The following is a 17,826-nucleotide window of genomic DNA, read 5'->3' on the forward strand; positions in this document are numbered from 1 at the left end:
TTCAATTACATTAAATAGTTGGCATAAAAGCTGCTAAACCTTGAAGGAAATGGCACCATGCCCACCCTTCTGTTGGAATCTGTCAGTGTGCGCTGTTCTGAATGATTGATTAGCCATCATTTTCAGTTTCAGTAAGTGGCTTGGCAAAATTAATCGCTAGTTGCTTTAGACATTACTGAACGGTATTTAGACATTTATCTGTGACACGACACCAGTAAGATGCAAAGAAGAGAGAAATTTAGAGTCATTTAAGTGGATGTGAAAAAATGCTCAGGTCTTGACTGCAGCATAACAAACAACTACTGGTAATTTTCATTACCCCAAAAGCTATTTAACTTATATTCCAGTTTCTTTGTAATAGGAGACATTCGTCTATAACTGTTATTTGCAGCGCACCTTGCTCTGTTATGTAATTAATGTTTATAATTTCTTGCTTACAGACAAGGTTTCACTCCTAGAGCTACAGCCATTTCGATTCAAGTCGTTTCAGTACATCTATAAAGGCAATTTGATACAACTCAGGATTTTTTTAATATTATTATTAAAATTGCTTTTACCAGACCACTGACTGAGCTGAGGTTGATTACAAGCTCTCACAGGCCTGGCCCGAAGGATTTGTTTTTACTTTATTGTGTTTTTTATATTTTGTCAAATTACGATTAAAAAAAAAGTTTACGCTTGGATTAACTGTTGAAGTTTCTGACAAAATTTCACTGGTCGATTTATTTCCAAAACTTATTACCCGCAGCTGATTACACTTTGGACACTCATACAACACATTTTTAATTGTTATCGTTACCTTACACTCAGAGCACTCAGGAACTGGGTTATGTGGTTTACTCATTAGGTGTCCGTGTGGTAGACCAGAAAGTTGCTGAACAAAACAGAACAAAAACGTTATACGTATGATTACTGAAGTCATGGTGTGTAAAAAGCACTTCGCTTTCTTTTCCAAAAGCGAAATTCAGATACTGCACTCGATAAACCTGTACACCAATCCCCTACCATAGAACTAAGGAATTCCTCTCAATAAAACGAAATTTGGTACACGGTCTATTGTTGCAAATGTTTTGAAATAATCAGTGTTTCTGCGAATTCAACTCTGACCAATGTTTTCGTTCGGAACCTTTTTGGCTAAGCGTTTTAATTTAGTACTTTTCTGGAGTAAATCAGCGTCGGGAAATCAGTATGCAAATTAATTATATCCTTAGATATTGTTGTTTATTAAAATCCCGATATTACTGAGCGAGAAAATAAGAAAAATTAGCAAGTAATTCATGGGAGCTGTGAAAGGTACCATATATTTATGTAAACTTAAATACTACAGTATTTATAAAAAAGAAACTGGCAAATGTTTGAAGAAATCAACTATAGTGTTTAAATTGCTTATGTGAAAACGAACTGGGTTGTATCGAATCGGCTTCATAGATGTCCTGAGACGACTTCAGTTCGTACCTAAACGACACAGAAGTAGGAACCAGGAACCAGTGGAACATCCAAATATGCGAACTGAGCTCGACATACAATGCCATTATTCAACTTTCATGACAGGACAGGAGTTGACGATTGAACTCGGTGAGTTTTATACATGGTCAGATAAGCTTAAAGAATAAAAAAGTATTAATCTGGATAACTGAAGGGTCGTTACGAGTGCAGAAATCTTTATATTTAGTAAGAAATGCATATTTAATTTTTGCCGCAAACACTGGTTTTACTAGTTTTATATATAGTTCTCACTTAAAAGTACTAAGTACATTTAGATAAAAATAGGTTAATAAAACTGACGCAGGACTGAGGTCTAGCTTTGTCCCCAGAAATGTCATCTTAAATGCTACAATTATAAGGTCGGGAACATTATATACAACCCAATTCAATTCAAGCTCTAGTTCGGATTTCATGCTGAATATTTGTTCACAAAACCTCCTGTCTACGAAAATGAGTTTGTTAAATCCTTTTATGTAATGTGCACAAAATGTTAACTTGACTGGTTATCTGGAGGTAAATAACATTTGTTTCTATTAAAGGTGCTCTTTCTGACATCCATTGTGTGATAAACCAGAGTTATAGAGATCATTGTTACTAAATGACTCCTCCGTGTATCTTGTTAGGTCAGCATTACAGCACCCTCTGATCTCTCTCTCTCTCTGTATCCATCATGTTAGTCATAAGGGTACATACCTTCATAATTCATCTTTAGTACAGTTGCTGCATCCTATAACCCACTCCCCTTATTACACATCTGTTAATGAAGTTCGTTTATATTCTTGAATAACACTTCTTTCAGAATTAATATTTCCTTTTAAATAAATCTGTGCTGTCTTTGCTCAGAAAGCGTACTGTACTGTACTGTACACCCAACAAATCTGACTCTTCCACCAAAGACGGCAACCGTAGATGCTTTTTTCTTCTCAGACTTAATCTTTGTTTTTCGTGTATAAACCAGAGCTTAGGTAGGACAATAGTATCAACCATAATAATTTTCCCGAGTATTCCACAAATGACTGGCACTTGGGTCTACTGTAGGTCTATCAATTCACCGCCCAGACTTACTGCACTATTTGTCGAGATTTTCAGCTCCCAAATACTACTGTACATAGTAGGTCTGATCCCTCTGTTAAGATCAGGGTTAAATTCAACTTACACTGTTCTAATAATGAATCTCTTATTTTTATTTTTAGGCCTCTGGACGTTTTGACTGATAGATCACGTCTAATCCATGACGCAGCAGCTTCAAGAGTCGATTTTTCTTCGACATTATCAGTGTGGCCACTTATTGCTGGATGGTAAGGAAAAGTGTATCACTTTTTTTTTTTTACCTAATCAGTGCTTAAGAAGCATATAGCTCATGTACAGTGTATCACAAAATAACGATATACAAACGGATATAGTTCATATTTTTTTCACCTAACATGTTTTAGTAAAATGGAGGATAATGTGTGCCCATGATAAAGTTTAGGGATCGCCCATGGTGATGCACACTGGTCTGTTCCATGAATAGGTGGACATAGTATGTCCTAATTTTCAATATTTCAGCACATGTTGGTTTCTCAAAAGATTTTCTGAATAAAAAAGTGTGATATTGCTCCTGTTGTGTGTAGTTCTAATGACTGATTTAGAATGATTGAAAGCATTAAACGAGTAATGTTGGGAGCTTGAAAAAGCTGTTACTCTCTTGTACAATTCTCAAGAATCAAATTTTTTTAGAGCTCTGTGTAAACAACTGATATCCGAAGTAACAAGTTTTGATGTGACGCTACAGTACAGTAATCACATTAAGAACCATGAATGATTAAACCTTTCGAGAAGTAGACGTAATCTGATGTGTTTGACAGCACTGCATTCAAAAAGTCATTTGCACAGAATGATGTGCTGTAAAAGGAGTTAGGTTTGCCTAAATCTGTAGCAATGAGCTGAGCTCCTTGTAAATGACATTCCATTATATTAATTTTGCAATATAGTTTGTAATGGGATTTGTTCCCCGTTGTAGTTTGTCACTTGTATTCCACAATATACTACATAAAATCAGGAGGTATGTAGAACTAAATCTAATTCAACTCATTAGGGGAAGGTTTAAGCTTTATCATGTCGCATTCAAGTAAATTTAGTTTTCTACAGAGATTTGTTCTTTTTCAGGTTCATTACTCCAGTGCTTCTTGGGTGAAATGAAAGAAAATTAAACATTCGATTTGCCACTCATGGCATTTATGACAATCAGAAATATACTGCAAGCTTAAAAAATTTTCAGGGATAAGAAAATAAACAAAGTTACTGCTGCTGACAAAGGGAAATTTCCTATTAAAGCCTTGCAGTTGTGTGGAGGATCATTTTCTGCCTTTGGGTTTACCAGATAGTAGGTAGGAGCACTTGGAATCTCGTTATTCCATCCAAGCATTGAATGAAGAGTCCTTTGGCCACCTTACAGAGTCGAGCATCCTTCTCTAATCATGTACTCATCGAGGTTACATTGGCAGCCCTTGGGTTCGCCACTCCACTGTAAACTGGGTAAGCCACAGTAAAGCTTAATTCTAGGAAGCCACACACTCGTTTCCAAAGACAGCTGCTGCCACTTTTACTGATTACACCTTCTGCCAACCTCCCACTTCTCACCTCCCACTTCAGTTGTTGAATACAGCAAATCCTATAAGGGTAGCTGGGTAGTATTAACACGGACATTGCCCTCCAATGCTGTAAGGCAACTTCTCACGATTACTTGGTGGTGAAAGCAAGCTATTAATGAAAGGGCACCCAGTAAGAGACCTACAGCTTCATTATCTCACAATAGTCCCATCAGAGGGCCACTCTTCCTAAAGGCATTTGGATCCCAGTTGCTGAAAGTAGAGTGCTTGGGGAGACTAGATCACTAGCCACAGATGAACTTTCGAGAGCCAATTGAACCCAGGCTGGGGATGGACATGCATGGATTTAACACCCTGAGCATGCACTTCACAGAATGCAAACAAATCTCCAGTGAATATTGCACTGCTACCATGGATCAAGTCACCCCATTCAGTGATGACAACGGCCATTAGTACAAACCACCATCAAGTAGGCCATATCCTGCTGCAAGATAATGCAAATATAAGAATCAGTGCGTGGTCAAACAGAGCAGTGCAATGATACGACTGAGAATGATAAGGCGAATAGTGGAGCTGGCAAGCTAGGAAAATAACTAATAAGTCAGAACCCTACTTAACCTGCCGTTTACCATCACATTGGCCATGACTGGAGGTTTGTCAAGCTGCAGTGCCCATGGATAAATGTGTGCCAGGCTACAAGTGTTTATTCCTAGACAAATGACGCACAATATAAGGGTATGAATGCCAGAAAAGAGCGAGGAGGATCACAGGTATCTTATGTCATTGACCACTTCCACGCACAAAAAATGCAAGGTTTAAGAAAACGAGAGCATGGAAGCAGCTCTCAGATAAAATGGAATTTTTTGAACAGTCAGCCAGTAAGAAGCTAAACGATTAAAACAATGGAACAGATAATAAACACTGAGAATGATGTCATGCTAGCAAAGCAAACCTGTTTAAGAAACTGTAAAAAAGATGAAAAATCAGTGAAATGTTACCAACTGCCCATGCAATGTTTATGAAACCACTTTCCATTCATTGTTTTCAAGTTCGTCTGCACTGTGAGCGCAGAGAAATATGAGTTATTGGAACCAGGTTGCTGCAAAGATATTAGAAAAATGATTTTTTAAGCCCAATTTACCGGAGTACTTGTTGTGCTAGGAACTACGGACGCGAGAAAACAAGGATATATCAACAAGTAGTTTTTCAAGAAAACATTTCACGAGAACTGGCGAGAGGGCCTGCCTGAGGAACCAAACGAGGGAAAACAGGAGAGACTGCCACAAACAAACGAGAAGGGAGAAACCCAACTTCTGGGTTATGCCATCAAAACCTGGACTATCTGGGGTGAGTCTTCAAGTATTTTGTTGTATGAAATTCTTTTATAGCTTTTAAGACCATTCAAATAACTGTAACACTTTTAAGTCATTTCATCTACGAATATGAATACTAGAGTAGATTATTAGAAGACTATAATATAACATGAGTGGTAGTACTGAGATATCTAAGAATTTAAAGGTTGCATTCACTGTGCAGCTTCAGTGTTGTTGAATGAATTTCTGAAAGAGCTGAAATGAAGGACGCTGAAGGAACTTGGATCCGACTTTTCATTTATGAAGTGTTTAGGTATTCCCAATTGTAGGCACAAGCTGTTATATTGCAAAGGAAATTCCGTGTTCTCTCTCTCAAATAGCCTGAGTTCCTGCACGTAGCCATCTCGTTTCTAATGGCAAAATACCATGAAATTCTGAAAAAGACATTTCATTTCATTCGAAAAAACTGACGAAAGGGGAGAATTTTGATCGTTAATCAGATGCAGAAAATGACTAGATTAAATCTCTCATTGAAGGAACTACAGTAGGAAAAAAGTCCATATAGCTATATTAGTATCAAGTTGTGATCAGCTGTCATTTCGGGTGCTTGTAAAAGCACTCGAACTTGAGAGAACTCGGATGTCAAAATCCATTAGACGTTGATTGAATCTAGATAGGGCAGATAGCCTTTGTAAGTAGGACTAAAAAAGGATGTTTTAAAGTAAGTGAAACTTTGCTGCTATTTTGTACAACAAGCCCTCTACTGTAGTCACTTGATCTATACATCTTTAGAAATGTGTAACTTCTATAAAAAAAAAATTAAATGAAGCTTGATGTGTATTGGGAGGACAGATATGCTCAAACAGCTGTAGATCAGTACTTGATTGAATGTTTTCATTACAGACTGAAGACGGGAGAACGGGTCACAATGAGGAACTTGGAGGATTTTGTACCAAGAGTGGACTAAGACCAGATTGTCACCTGGATCCATATCCTGTCAAGGTAAAGCACTGATGAAAATGGAAATGCGCCACTGACTGCCTTTGGATTTTGAGCAGTATGTGTTATCACTTTTGTCTTCCACGAGTACAGTTAAAACTGCAAATTGTGTTGCACAATAGACCACACTGCAGTAAAGTGTACTGGTCAGAAGTTTCGGTGAAAATTCCGTCAAAGAGAGTACAATATCGAGAAGTAAATGGATTTGGAACGAAAATGATAATGTGCCTGAAATAAGACAGAAATAATAATAATAATAATAATAATAATAATAATAATAATAATAATAATAATAATAATAATAATAATAATAATAATAATCTTTATTTGAGCTCAGGGTCATATACATAGAATATACAAAGTAGAGACAATACAGTCTACAGTAGGTATGCGAGATAAAATGATAGAAATGATAATGGGCAATATCCACACATTTGCTGAAGTAGTAATAAAACAGTATTTATAATAATAATGGTAATGACAGTAATAATATTGAGAATAATGGTAAATATATTGAAAATATCAATAAAAAACAGATTGCATGCAATTGATTTCCAGCTAGGGACCTTACTGTAGGTGGTTACCGAAGTCTGGTCCAGATTGCTAAATACGAAAAGTGAAAAAAATGGTGTTAATAAACTTTAGCGCCAAGATATTTTTGCACGAGGGAGACATTTGTAACTTGAAGAATCCTGGGAAGTCTGGTCGAGCTCTGCAGAGGAGAATGTGGCCTACGAAACTAAATAGATTTATTGATTTATTTCTCTAGTGGCTTGACGATGTGCAGGATATTTATTACTAGTGCTTTCCCTAGGGACTTGATTCGTGTCCAGGTGCCATAAAATTAGAGGTGGTTACTTTTATGTCAATATGAGTATTTCTAATGTGGTGCATTGAAACCTCAATGCATGGCTAGATTTCATTTGAGTAATTTAATGTTAAATGAACTAGTTCAGTGATACATCATTAAAATGAAAATGAATGTGAATGTAGTGGAAAAAATAATTCATTACTAAAATATCCTTCTAAAATGTTCATATTAGTACAAAAATTCAGCGCATTAATTAAATGAAGTTCACCTTTTAAATTATGAGAGCCATCACTAGATTATGCGAGAATCTGTGCCAGTTTTAATTAAAGTGGTATATAGAGTTACTTCTCAGTATTTACTAGATTTTTGTGATTTCTGCAAATACTCTTTCGGTTTAGACTCCAAAGGACAAAGTAGTTATACGGGAATGTCCAGTACGCAATCCAGGTACCTTGACACACAGCTGATGGCTTACTTTCCCCATGTGGTACACTGTAGGCATTACTAAAGGATGTTTGCAGCATCCTTTTAGCCCATAGCTGCATCCAAAACCTTTACCTCCAAAACCGCTTCCTTTCTTCAGTATTGCTGTCCAACACCTCTAACTGTTACTTCTCAGTATAACTGTAGGGTTTTGTCCAAGTTCCACCTTCAGTTCCTCGTATTTCATCTCCTTTGCTTTCTGGATTTCTGTATCTTGCTGTCCAACCACCCCAACTCTCTCTTTTCACCCTCTGAAGCGACGAATCCCCTAAAGTGGCCCAGTGCCAATGCTTGGCAGGCCCAGTTTCATAAATCAAATATGAATCAGTCAAGACTGAAAGCTTGCCAGAAAAAAAGTAATATTTTTTTATAGCTAAAGGCCCCCTGTGGACTGTGTCGCGGCCCAAAAAATATCATGAACATATTCATATGGTGGACTTGATTTCTAAAATGGTTCAGTATAAAAGCTCACAGATTAAACATATGATACTAAAATTTTATTTTAAATCTCACTGTTTAAAAGATATTTTGAAGGGATAATTGGTGTGTCTTGCAAGATGTGCATCTACAAGTCTGGAAAAGAAAGGAAGTCCAAGGACGGTGTTGACTGACACTTGATTTAGACACAAAAAATTAAACTTCTGCTGTGTGTAGTGCCACCAGTATTAAACTGCCTTATGTTTGAGTTCCTTTAGCCCATTTAGCTGCATTTTAGCGAATTGAAAGATAGATCTGTATTATTACTCAGTTAAATGTAATGTGCAGGACATTTATACCGAATTAGGGGAGATGGCCACTTTATGACTGGGCTACTTTTATGTGTAGACCAAATGCAGTGATTTAAGAGTAAGGTCTATTATTACATCTGGATTACCTTTGATTCTGAGTCGACTTTTACTGAATCGGTGTGTACACAATGAGGTCAGCACTGTATTCTTTAGCTACCTTTGATTTTCAAGGCATTTTTTTTTAAGAGTCAAGACCACATTATGAATGACTGCTTTTCAATTTTCGAGCATTGGTACTGAATTAAGTCAGGACTATATTTTATAACTGAAGTCTTTAATATCTTGGGCATTTTAAATCAAGTTTTCTACTGACGTTTTAAGAATACAATACTATTTGTTAATACTCATGAAAGTTCTTTCAAAAAACCTCAATTTTCCATGATTCAATTAACTTCTTCCCCATTCCTTCAGGTGATCCACAGCTAGCAAAGCTCTTGAAGGGGCTAACTGAAGAGTTCTTGAAGGGGCTAACTGAAGAGTTCAGAAGACGATGCTCCAAAGAAGTCGCATACCGCCTGAACAAAGGTAGTAGGTGTCTGATGAACATGACATGTGTTTCTCTGGGGAAATTTGGGTGGATAGAAATGGTTGTCCAGATGGAGTCGAAGCTCCAGACTTAGAAGAGGTTGTTTTGATAGAAATTCAAAGTGATGCAATTTTGAATTATGGACCTTGGCCTAGGACAGAATTAGAACAGCGAGACAAAAAGTGAAACAGAAGCTTGTGGACTTCCATTGCTCATCGCTGTTGCATACTCTTACAGACTTAATATAAAGTAACTTTAACCACAACATTGAAAAGATTTAAGGAAGCAGATCTTTTTGGTATTCTTTAAAATCTTGGTGTTATAAAATTTTCAAGTTCCAGAAGATTAGTTGAATTTTCTCTGTCATTTCCCCAGTAATCTTGGGTAAGTTGCTGTGTATTATACAGAGTAGTGTGGTTTTTTATAAGTGCCGTGAGAAATTCAGTACCTGAGAGCACTAGGTGAGTACTTGATTTTTTGACAAATTAGAAACGTGGGACATTGTCGGTGCTGAAGAATCTTACCAGATTTCGTACAAATGTTGAAACGGTTTTATAAATGTTATAGCTGAGCCCAAGTAATATAATAATAATAATAATAATAATAATAATAATAATAATAATAATAATAATAATAATAATAATAATAATAATAATAATAATAATAATAATAATAATAATAATAATAATAATAATAAGGGTAAAATACAGATAATAAAGGACACCATTTAATTTGCTAATTGAAATTTACACTAAGAAGCCTTTCACTTTTCCTCAGCGAAGCTTGCATAGCAATCCAATTTTTTAAAAATTAATATTGACTGTAGCAGTGAACAAATACAATATAATTTCATTGCGGTGTCTGTGATAAACAGACCCCTGTCCCATCTTTGTCCCTTTCAGTAAAAGGGACCTAGATATATAGGTTGTTTGGGGCCCAGTTATAACAAATCATCTTCTAGTTTAATATCTTGTCACCCAAAAGATCTGAACGTCCATGGTGTCATTAACTTCCTCCTCATTCCTTCAGGAAGTGTCTGCAACGTGCAAGCAAAATTGAGACAAGTCTGAAGGGACTTCTCTCACCTTGGAATTCAAGAGGTGACTACAGTTTGAATGACAGAATTTGTACGCGAGTCTCGCCTTGGAATTCAAGAGGAGACTACAGTTTGAATGACCGACTACCATATTTGTACAATGAGCCAGAATGTGGAAAATATGGCTTTATTAACATAGATATTGGAAACTCCTATGGCTATTCAAAGCAGGATAGGGTTAAATTCGTAGAATTGTGCACGTGTTTTATCTAGGTGATATTAGTGCCTGTTGACCCAAGACTGAGTCAAGCCCAGCTCTGCTTCTTGTAATTTCTAAATAGGAACTACAAGAGTCTTTGTTACGTGAGGTAGTCCACTGCGATTTAGGATATACCATTTAATTTCCACTTGAATTTCTCTCGCAACTATTTAGTAGCTCAGTATCTCGAGATATATAGTTTTAATTTAATTTTCTTATGAGTTTAACAATAATTATGTGGTGCCTCAATATACTTCAGAATGCATAGGTTTTTCTCCATAAGTTTCATCAATTTAATATGTCAAGAACTTAAGTACTTTTCGGGGTGGTTTTATTTTAATAGCTGACAAGTTTAAGATTGACCGTCAGCTAGATCATTTTTGAGGATGCATAGATTTATAATATGAATTTCTTATCAGTTTATTATTAGTTATCAAGTAGTTCTTTGTTTCAGGATACATTGTTTTGTTTTGGCATGAATCTAGTTTCGGTTTCGTATCAGTTGCAAGTAGCTCTCTGTATCCAGATACATAGGTAATTCAGTTTTCTCACTCAATACTAGCCTCAGGATACATACTTTTTTTTTACGTGAGATTCATATTTGAAGACTGGCTGTCAAAAAGCTCAGGCTGTTTCAAGAAACTATTTTACGAATTTAAGACACCTATGTTTGACGGTACATAGTTTTTACTTGAATTTCTTGGCAGTGCTAATATCAGGTATAAAGTAACTTACATTCCAGGATACATAATTTTTGAGCTTTTAATTCTCAGTTTGATATCGTCTTAATCATGTGGTTAAGGATGTTTAGGGCTAAATAATATAAAAAGTGAATGACTTTTCAGCGTAATTTCAGCTATAGGTAGCCATGGCTTCATTTTGAATATATATTAAGAAAGAACGGAAGTTAAAGGATAGTTTTCATCAGCTTCGTTTTGATTTGCAGTATCCAGTAAGTCTTCATTGTTCAGTGCATCCTGCCTTGGTACAAAGGTCACGTCGTAAGATTTATAGTTGGTTATTTTAATTATTTTCAGTAATTTTCCTGAAGTTCGAAAGTTACCAGCCGCAAAGAGTTCATTAGTTAAAAAGAAAAGGTTTTATTGGTTTTGTGGAATATCTTCGTAGTGGTCATTCAAGTTAGGAATAGATAAGTGGAGTCAAACCTGTAAGGTAACCTTCGTAGAATAGGTAATACCTTCGGCAAAAGTACAAATTATTCCTGATATTTTTCCTCAGTAAATCTTACAGATATTGTAAAACTAACTTCCATAACAGTAGAGACTTAGGGTTAAGCTTCCTCATATACTCTTTGAAGGTTTTGTTCATATTTTGCTTCTTTATTTATTGATATATTCCTTTTAGAGAATTGGTAGTATTTTTCCGGGGTCTTCCGGTATTGTAATGCTATGTAAGCGTTGGTACTGCGACTTTGAAACTTAGGTTACTGAAGGGTCTTGTTTAACATACAGGAGTCATCTTAGCCTGAAGCATGTACACATATGCATTGTTGAAACACGAGATATTTCAGAATTCAGTTTATTAGTTTTATCTCAACATTGATGACACGAGGAACTTGACATTGTTTTCAAGGTATTAAACAATACTCTCTGAAACTTTTACAAAACTTGCCATGAGAATAGTGCTCCTTGCATAACAGTAAACATAAACCATTTAAAGTTAATGCTGTAAGTATCAGAGAGTGCCTTATCAAGGGCATTATTATCATGGCGTCTCTGCATATTTCAAGACACTTCTGGCTTATGAAGGTTACAAGTTGAGGTGTTCCTCTGAGGGCAGTTTGGTATTGTTGTCAAACGTATTGTAGGTAAATAATTTAATAAGTAAACTCAAATTCTAAGCATTACATTCCAGGGAGTTTGGCATTATTAAACATGGTATTTTACGTCAGTGATTCAGTCATATGGAATGCATTACTTGAGGGTAATTTGTTTTCTGGTTCTGAAAATTATATTGTAGGTAAGTGAATCAGTAAGTAAACTCAAATTACGAATTAATAAACACACAATTATGAGAAATAGGTTATTCATTTTATTTGTAGGTAGACCTACTGGAAAGATTAAAATCATTTTAAGAACTGATCATTAATTTTTCACTAGCGCATCAGATATATTCTAGACTTCGTTACCAAAGAGAAATTCACTTTCTAGTGGACATCTTAGGTACTGGGAGAGCTGCTGTTTAATAACATGTTTTGGGAAGACAAGCAAGTCACTCGTGTGTCTCTACCTGTAAGGATCTCTCAGAGGGATTGATTTTCCATGAAAAGTGTAGAGTGGAGTTAGGTTAGGCTGCAGAAGTTGAACAGCAAATTGGGAGATGTTGAAGGGATGTAGAGTAAAGGCAAGGTATTTGATAAAAAGGGACTTCTGTTATACGTATTCTTGCCCCAAAAATAGTTGTCATAAATGAAATCCTGACAGAAGAGTTCTGACTCAATTTTGTGGCTTTGTTAACGTAAATTGTTTGAGAAATTCATTTTTGTTATTTTGTGAATTTTAGAATTCAAAAAGCAACAGTGTCTTGAAATATGGAGATTTTTTAGGTTAAGTTTTTATTCTTTAATTGTGCTAACATGTTTCATACAATTCCTATTGATTTAAGTTATTTGATCAGTTATTGTTGTTAACAGTTTCACTATAAATTTGAATAATGGGAAAATTATTGTAATAACGAGTTGTATCGATTTAACTGTACAAGGACTTCTGTGTTTCAGCTTCTTACTATCTTCTCATCAAGTCTAAACCTTCATTTAGGTAATTAGTTCTTTGTTAATTCTTGGCACAAAAAGGGGGGGGGGGATTTGTATTAGTATCCATTGTCTCCTTGTTTGTGGTACACCCTGAAGACATTGCAATCTAGGTCTGATGAACTTTGAATCTGGAAACTCACAGCTATACAGATTTTCCCCAGTGGCCAACGTTTGCAGAATTCTGAAGTTCCAGTATTTCTTACAATGTTATTCGATATGGAACATATAATAACCAAGAAATTGATCTTGCTGGTCTTCCTTTTCTGCCAACTTGAAATCTCATACTACGCCTTCAGATTCAGTCCCTATTAAAGTTGTTACATAGAAACACTGCAAATTCACAGCACAACTAGGTTGGGGGCTCCAGAATTGTACTCTTTTTGCACTGTAGAACCAGCTCTGATCACTTGAACTCTTGTGAACAAAAATCTTGTATGTTTCATGTTATAATGAAGCCCACATGCATTTGCTTTAAAAGGATCTCTCTCTCTCTCTCTCTCTCTCTCTCTCTCTCTCTCTCTCTCTCTCTCTCTCTCTGTTTTACATAAGCACCTCTACATATTTTGAGCCTTACTGAAGTGTATACATGGTTTTCTAAAGGATCATTGCCTAGTTTTCCTAAGTTGCCTCTTAAGCCTTGCAAGTTTGAAAGCATCATTCTCTACTGGAGGATTCTTTTGAACACTTGCCCTGTTTTGCTGAAACACACACACATACACACACACACACACGCACACCAAGGTGTTTTTGCCCTTACTTCCAGACACGGGGATTAAGTACCTCATTCGTGCTATTTTCACACTTATATTCTTACTCGAAACACACACTTAAACTACACACTTTAAAAGGAGTTTTTACCATTGCTTCCAGATGCAGGACCTAAGCACCTCATACCATTTTCACACTTTAAATCCTACTCAAAATACACACTTAAATTACAGACTTAAACTACACACCAAGGAGATTTTGCCATTTCTTCCAGACCCAGGAATTAAGTACGAAATTTAAGTAAATCTTTAAATGTAGATATAGCCTACTTGCTTTTTTCATAATATTCTTGAGTGGATTCTGCAATTTTATTTCTCAAATTTTGAGTAGTTCATGTTGTGTAATGTGATTAAGTTGTGAGTTTCATCTCATGTTAGTATTTGAGCAGTGAAGGGGTTTTTGTAGTACTTTGTACAAAGTGAAAACGAGAGCAGTGTCTTTAAGAAATAAACATAATTTGTAAACCTGAACATTTTAAAGAAATCTAAGAATTGTTGTTTATTGTTAGGGGACGTAAGGTGAAGTACAGAAGTCCTCATATATATAAACTGTGTAGTTATAAGAAATGGAAAGAAAATAAAGGACTCCTTGGAGTCAGCATTGCAGTGCCCTGAAGGAGAGAATGCCCCCAGCAGGAGGTATACAGCCAGTTGGTTGCCAACTTTGAAGCTGGCCCAAAGGGCTGTTGTTGTCTGAGCTGGTTGCTGAGGTGGGAAAAACCTTGTATATACTTCCCTTGTACTTTCCCAGATGTCTTCCAATTTTCTATGTCACAAATGAGAATGTTAAACCATTTTAATTGTCAAAAGGGAAATTTTATGTACAGGAAGTCCAAGAGGTCTGTAGTAATGTTACTGCTAAGACAAACCTTGGCCTATTCACTCATATCGTCGTATTTGTACTTAAACAAATTCTTGCTTTGCATGTGTATTTTGATCTGGTGTAGTAAGCCTATAGAGTTTTGTCTCCAGAATTTTGTATCAAACGATGTGTAATGACCAAAAAAAAACTTCGTAGTTCATTTTTCTATGAATAACTAGTAAGAAAATATAAGATTTGTGTACATTTTGACATCTGTTTTCTGTTTTCTCTGTTTCGTGCTGGGTTTTCTCCAAAGTCTTGTTACAGAATTTGAGTCTTGGGTGTATTTAATCTTGTAGACAACGAGAAACATTAAGCAAAAGACAAGCGATTATAATATAAATTTATATATTTTCGAATGCATTTTGGAGATCTGTCTCCAGAGATATTCATACATGAAACTGGTTCATTCTGATCAGTGATAATCGACTAAAATTGCTTGGTACATACTCTATATGCATGACTTGAAATGCTTCAATTATTTTTCAACAAAATCCTGATTTCTGGGAAATTTTTATTCTGAATTGTCACATTTTGCTCTCAAGTTAATTACTGGATTCAGTTGTTTAAAATTCTCTTTCCTGGCCAAACTCATGTAAATTTTGTGATGTAATGGAGTTGTTCTAACTTGCAGAGCATCATTTACCAAGATTAGAGAGCTAATTCTCTTGGGCAGAATTTGTCATTTTTGGTGATGTTGGATTTGATTGGCTGTATCTATCACATGCTGGTTTTTTAAAGTGATTTACTTGATAATGCTTCACAAGTTTATTTTCAAGTGTTCAATATCATTTATATTCTGTCAGATGTCTTTAAAGTTATAAGGTTTAAAGATATTTACAAAAGTTAGAAGTTGTCCTAAAGGATGTAAGTCTATCAGATCATTTGCAAAGTTCAAAGTCATCCTTTTGGTCAATATATGACAAAACTTTTAGTTATATTTCAGGCACATACAGTCTTTTCAAAAGGGGGTACCAGCTGGGGGCTTAAACACCTTCGCGTCTTAGGCTAAACATTACATTCGTGTAATTGAAATAAAGAAAGGATAAATACCACAGTGGTCATTGTTAGCAGTCTGTGTGAGAAAACCTTACAAGTTCATAACATCGTCAGTTAATCAAACAAAACCAGAAATTTTGATGGAAATCTTTGGCCTAGCATTGAAAGGAACTAAGTTATGTGGCAAGCGTAATATATAGTAAATTGACCTTTGATATACAGGAAAGGTTATTATACCATCACCAACTGCCTTACCAAAAGGCATGCTTGGATTTTGAGGTTGTGTGAGGTAATAACTAGACTTCACTGAATTCAAGAGAGTCATTTTTGTACCATGGCTTTTACCCGTCATGTCATGGGATGAGGCAGTTGTCCTCATTATTAGGTTACCTTTCTGATGTAAAGCTTAATTGATATGAAATTATACAAGTGCAAAGCTTGGTAAGATTTAGATAAATCAGATGCTATGGAGAAGCTCGTTGCCATTTATTACGGAAGTTACAGGAACCTGTAATGTCAATTTTTGTTGTGTTTGCGTCAGTTTGTGATGGTTTCTTGACTTCAGATGTTCACAGGTTTCCACTGAAAGTTTGTAGACAACGAACATGTTATACTGATTGAGCGAACTTTGTGTTGGCTCTTAGAATTAGAGATGCATGTCCCTGATGTGAGGTTGTTACGTAATGGTGGTTCTGGTTGGGGCATTTATTGCTGGGAGAGTATGTGACTTGATTTTATTGATTTGCAGATATTTAGATGTATAACTGGTATAGCTTCTTCACTGATCCAAAATTGTCTTTGAAGTCGAATCTCGACTGATTTTACAGTTAAACTTTACTGATCTTTTGTGACTTGATTTAAGACACTGGCCATGATGTAGGTTTGAAATTTCCCCTAGTTTTACCTTGATGTGCAATTAAACTTTGAAGATGTAGAGTTTTGATCTTCTGGAATTCTATTGTAAAGGTCGAATCAGATATTTACTTTGGAAATGTTTTTCAAGAAGCCTACCAATGATATGCAGTTAAGTACTGAATACGCGTCTTTTCATCACTGTGGTTTGTCTGAATCAATTAAGTCCTTGTTCGTGGTGCCTTGGAGTTCCAAATATAGTCGACGATAGTAAAATTCTGGAACATGATGAATTTAAAGGCTGCAATTTGATGTTTAGAGAGTGTTGTTAAGAAAAAGTTTGTTAAATTAAGGGTTGTGCTTAATGTTTTCTTATTCGTGATGATGAACTTTGGTCCAGAGCAAATCTCGATAATGTCTACCTTGTGATGTTCAAGGTACATAATGATTGGATTGTTTTTTCGGTCTGCATATAGGATTCACATCAGTTTGTATTGTTTGGGTTTTTGGACTAAGGAAGAGTTTGGTTTGACAGTGCAATATGGAACATTGAAGAATTCGTTCGTGATAGTGGTGTTGATTATTTAGTGCTTTTGATAGTCTGGTCTTCTGAAGTGTTACTTGGTGAAAACTGGGTTGATATTCGAATGTTAGGTGGTGACAGCGGAATTTGGTATTGGGAAATCATTTGGTGGAGTTAAGGCTTTAGACCTTTCTCCCGATAACTTGGGCAGCCTTTTCAGTGCGCGATGGTAGAATCATGAGTCATCATCATTAGTACTGTCTGAGTATGTGATAGAAAGCTTAAATCAAAGTATGTGCTTGCTGATGCTTGAAACAAGTCCAGGATTCAGGTAAAAAACTTGGTTAAGATCAATTAGGATTCAGGAAGTCTTTTTTTTCTAGATTTTTGTTTAGAAAGTTTGTTAGGTTTTAGAAAGGTTGTTGGTCTATGATACTTTCTCATTTCAGGGCATGTGTTGTTATTTTGCTGTCCTATGAGATTCAGGAGGGTTCTTTTGGTATTTGATGTTCAGGAAGTTTGTTCTTGTGTGGTACTTTCACTTTTAGAAGTCTGTTGATCTGTGAAACTTGGTCTGAGAAAGTCTGGTTCTTCATGATGCTTTACTTTCAGAAAACCTGTTTTTTAGATTCTTGTATTCAGAAGTGATGATTTGTAATAGTCGTGGGTTAGAAAGTTCACTGTTTTGTGTAATTCTCCCAAAAGTCATTCTGATAGTATGTGACATATTTTCATTCTCAATGTTTATGTGATGCTTTT

General features: G+C 35.8%; 2 long non-coding RNA genes across 2 annotated transcripts in view; both read left to right on the forward strand.

Moving 5' to 3' along the window:
* LOC136854482 (uncharacterized) overlaps nt 1–3,764 on the forward strand; it is a 21,104-nt gene extending 17,340 nt beyond the window's left edge. Inside the window, exons 2-3 of the long non-coding RNA XR_010857706.1 lie at nt 2,679–2,783; nt 3,634–3,764. This is a non-coding gene — a long non-coding RNA (uncharacterized lncRNA). The remainder of the gene's footprint in view (nt 1–2,678; nt 2,784–3,633) is intronic.
* Nucleotides 3,765–3,826: 62 nt separating this feature from the next.
* On the forward strand, nt 3,827–16,445 carry LOC136854490 (uncharacterized). Its single transcript, XR_010857708.1, has 4 exons — nt 3,827–5,423; nt 6,293–6,391; nt 8,882–8,995; nt 10,026–16,445. It is a non-coding gene; the product is annotated as an uncharacterized lncRNA (long non-coding RNA).
* The last annotated feature ends 1,381 nt before the right edge of the window (nt 16,446–17,826 follow it).

This window comes from Macrobrachium rosenbergii, chromosome 3 (genome assembly GCF_040412425.1).
Source record: "Macrobrachium rosenbergii isolate ZJJX-2024 chromosome 3, ASM4041242v1, whole genome shotgun sequence".
In the NCBI taxonomy this organism is placed as follows: domain Eukaryota; kingdom Metazoa; phylum Arthropoda; class Malacostraca; order Decapoda; family Palaemonidae; genus Macrobrachium; species Macrobrachium rosenbergii.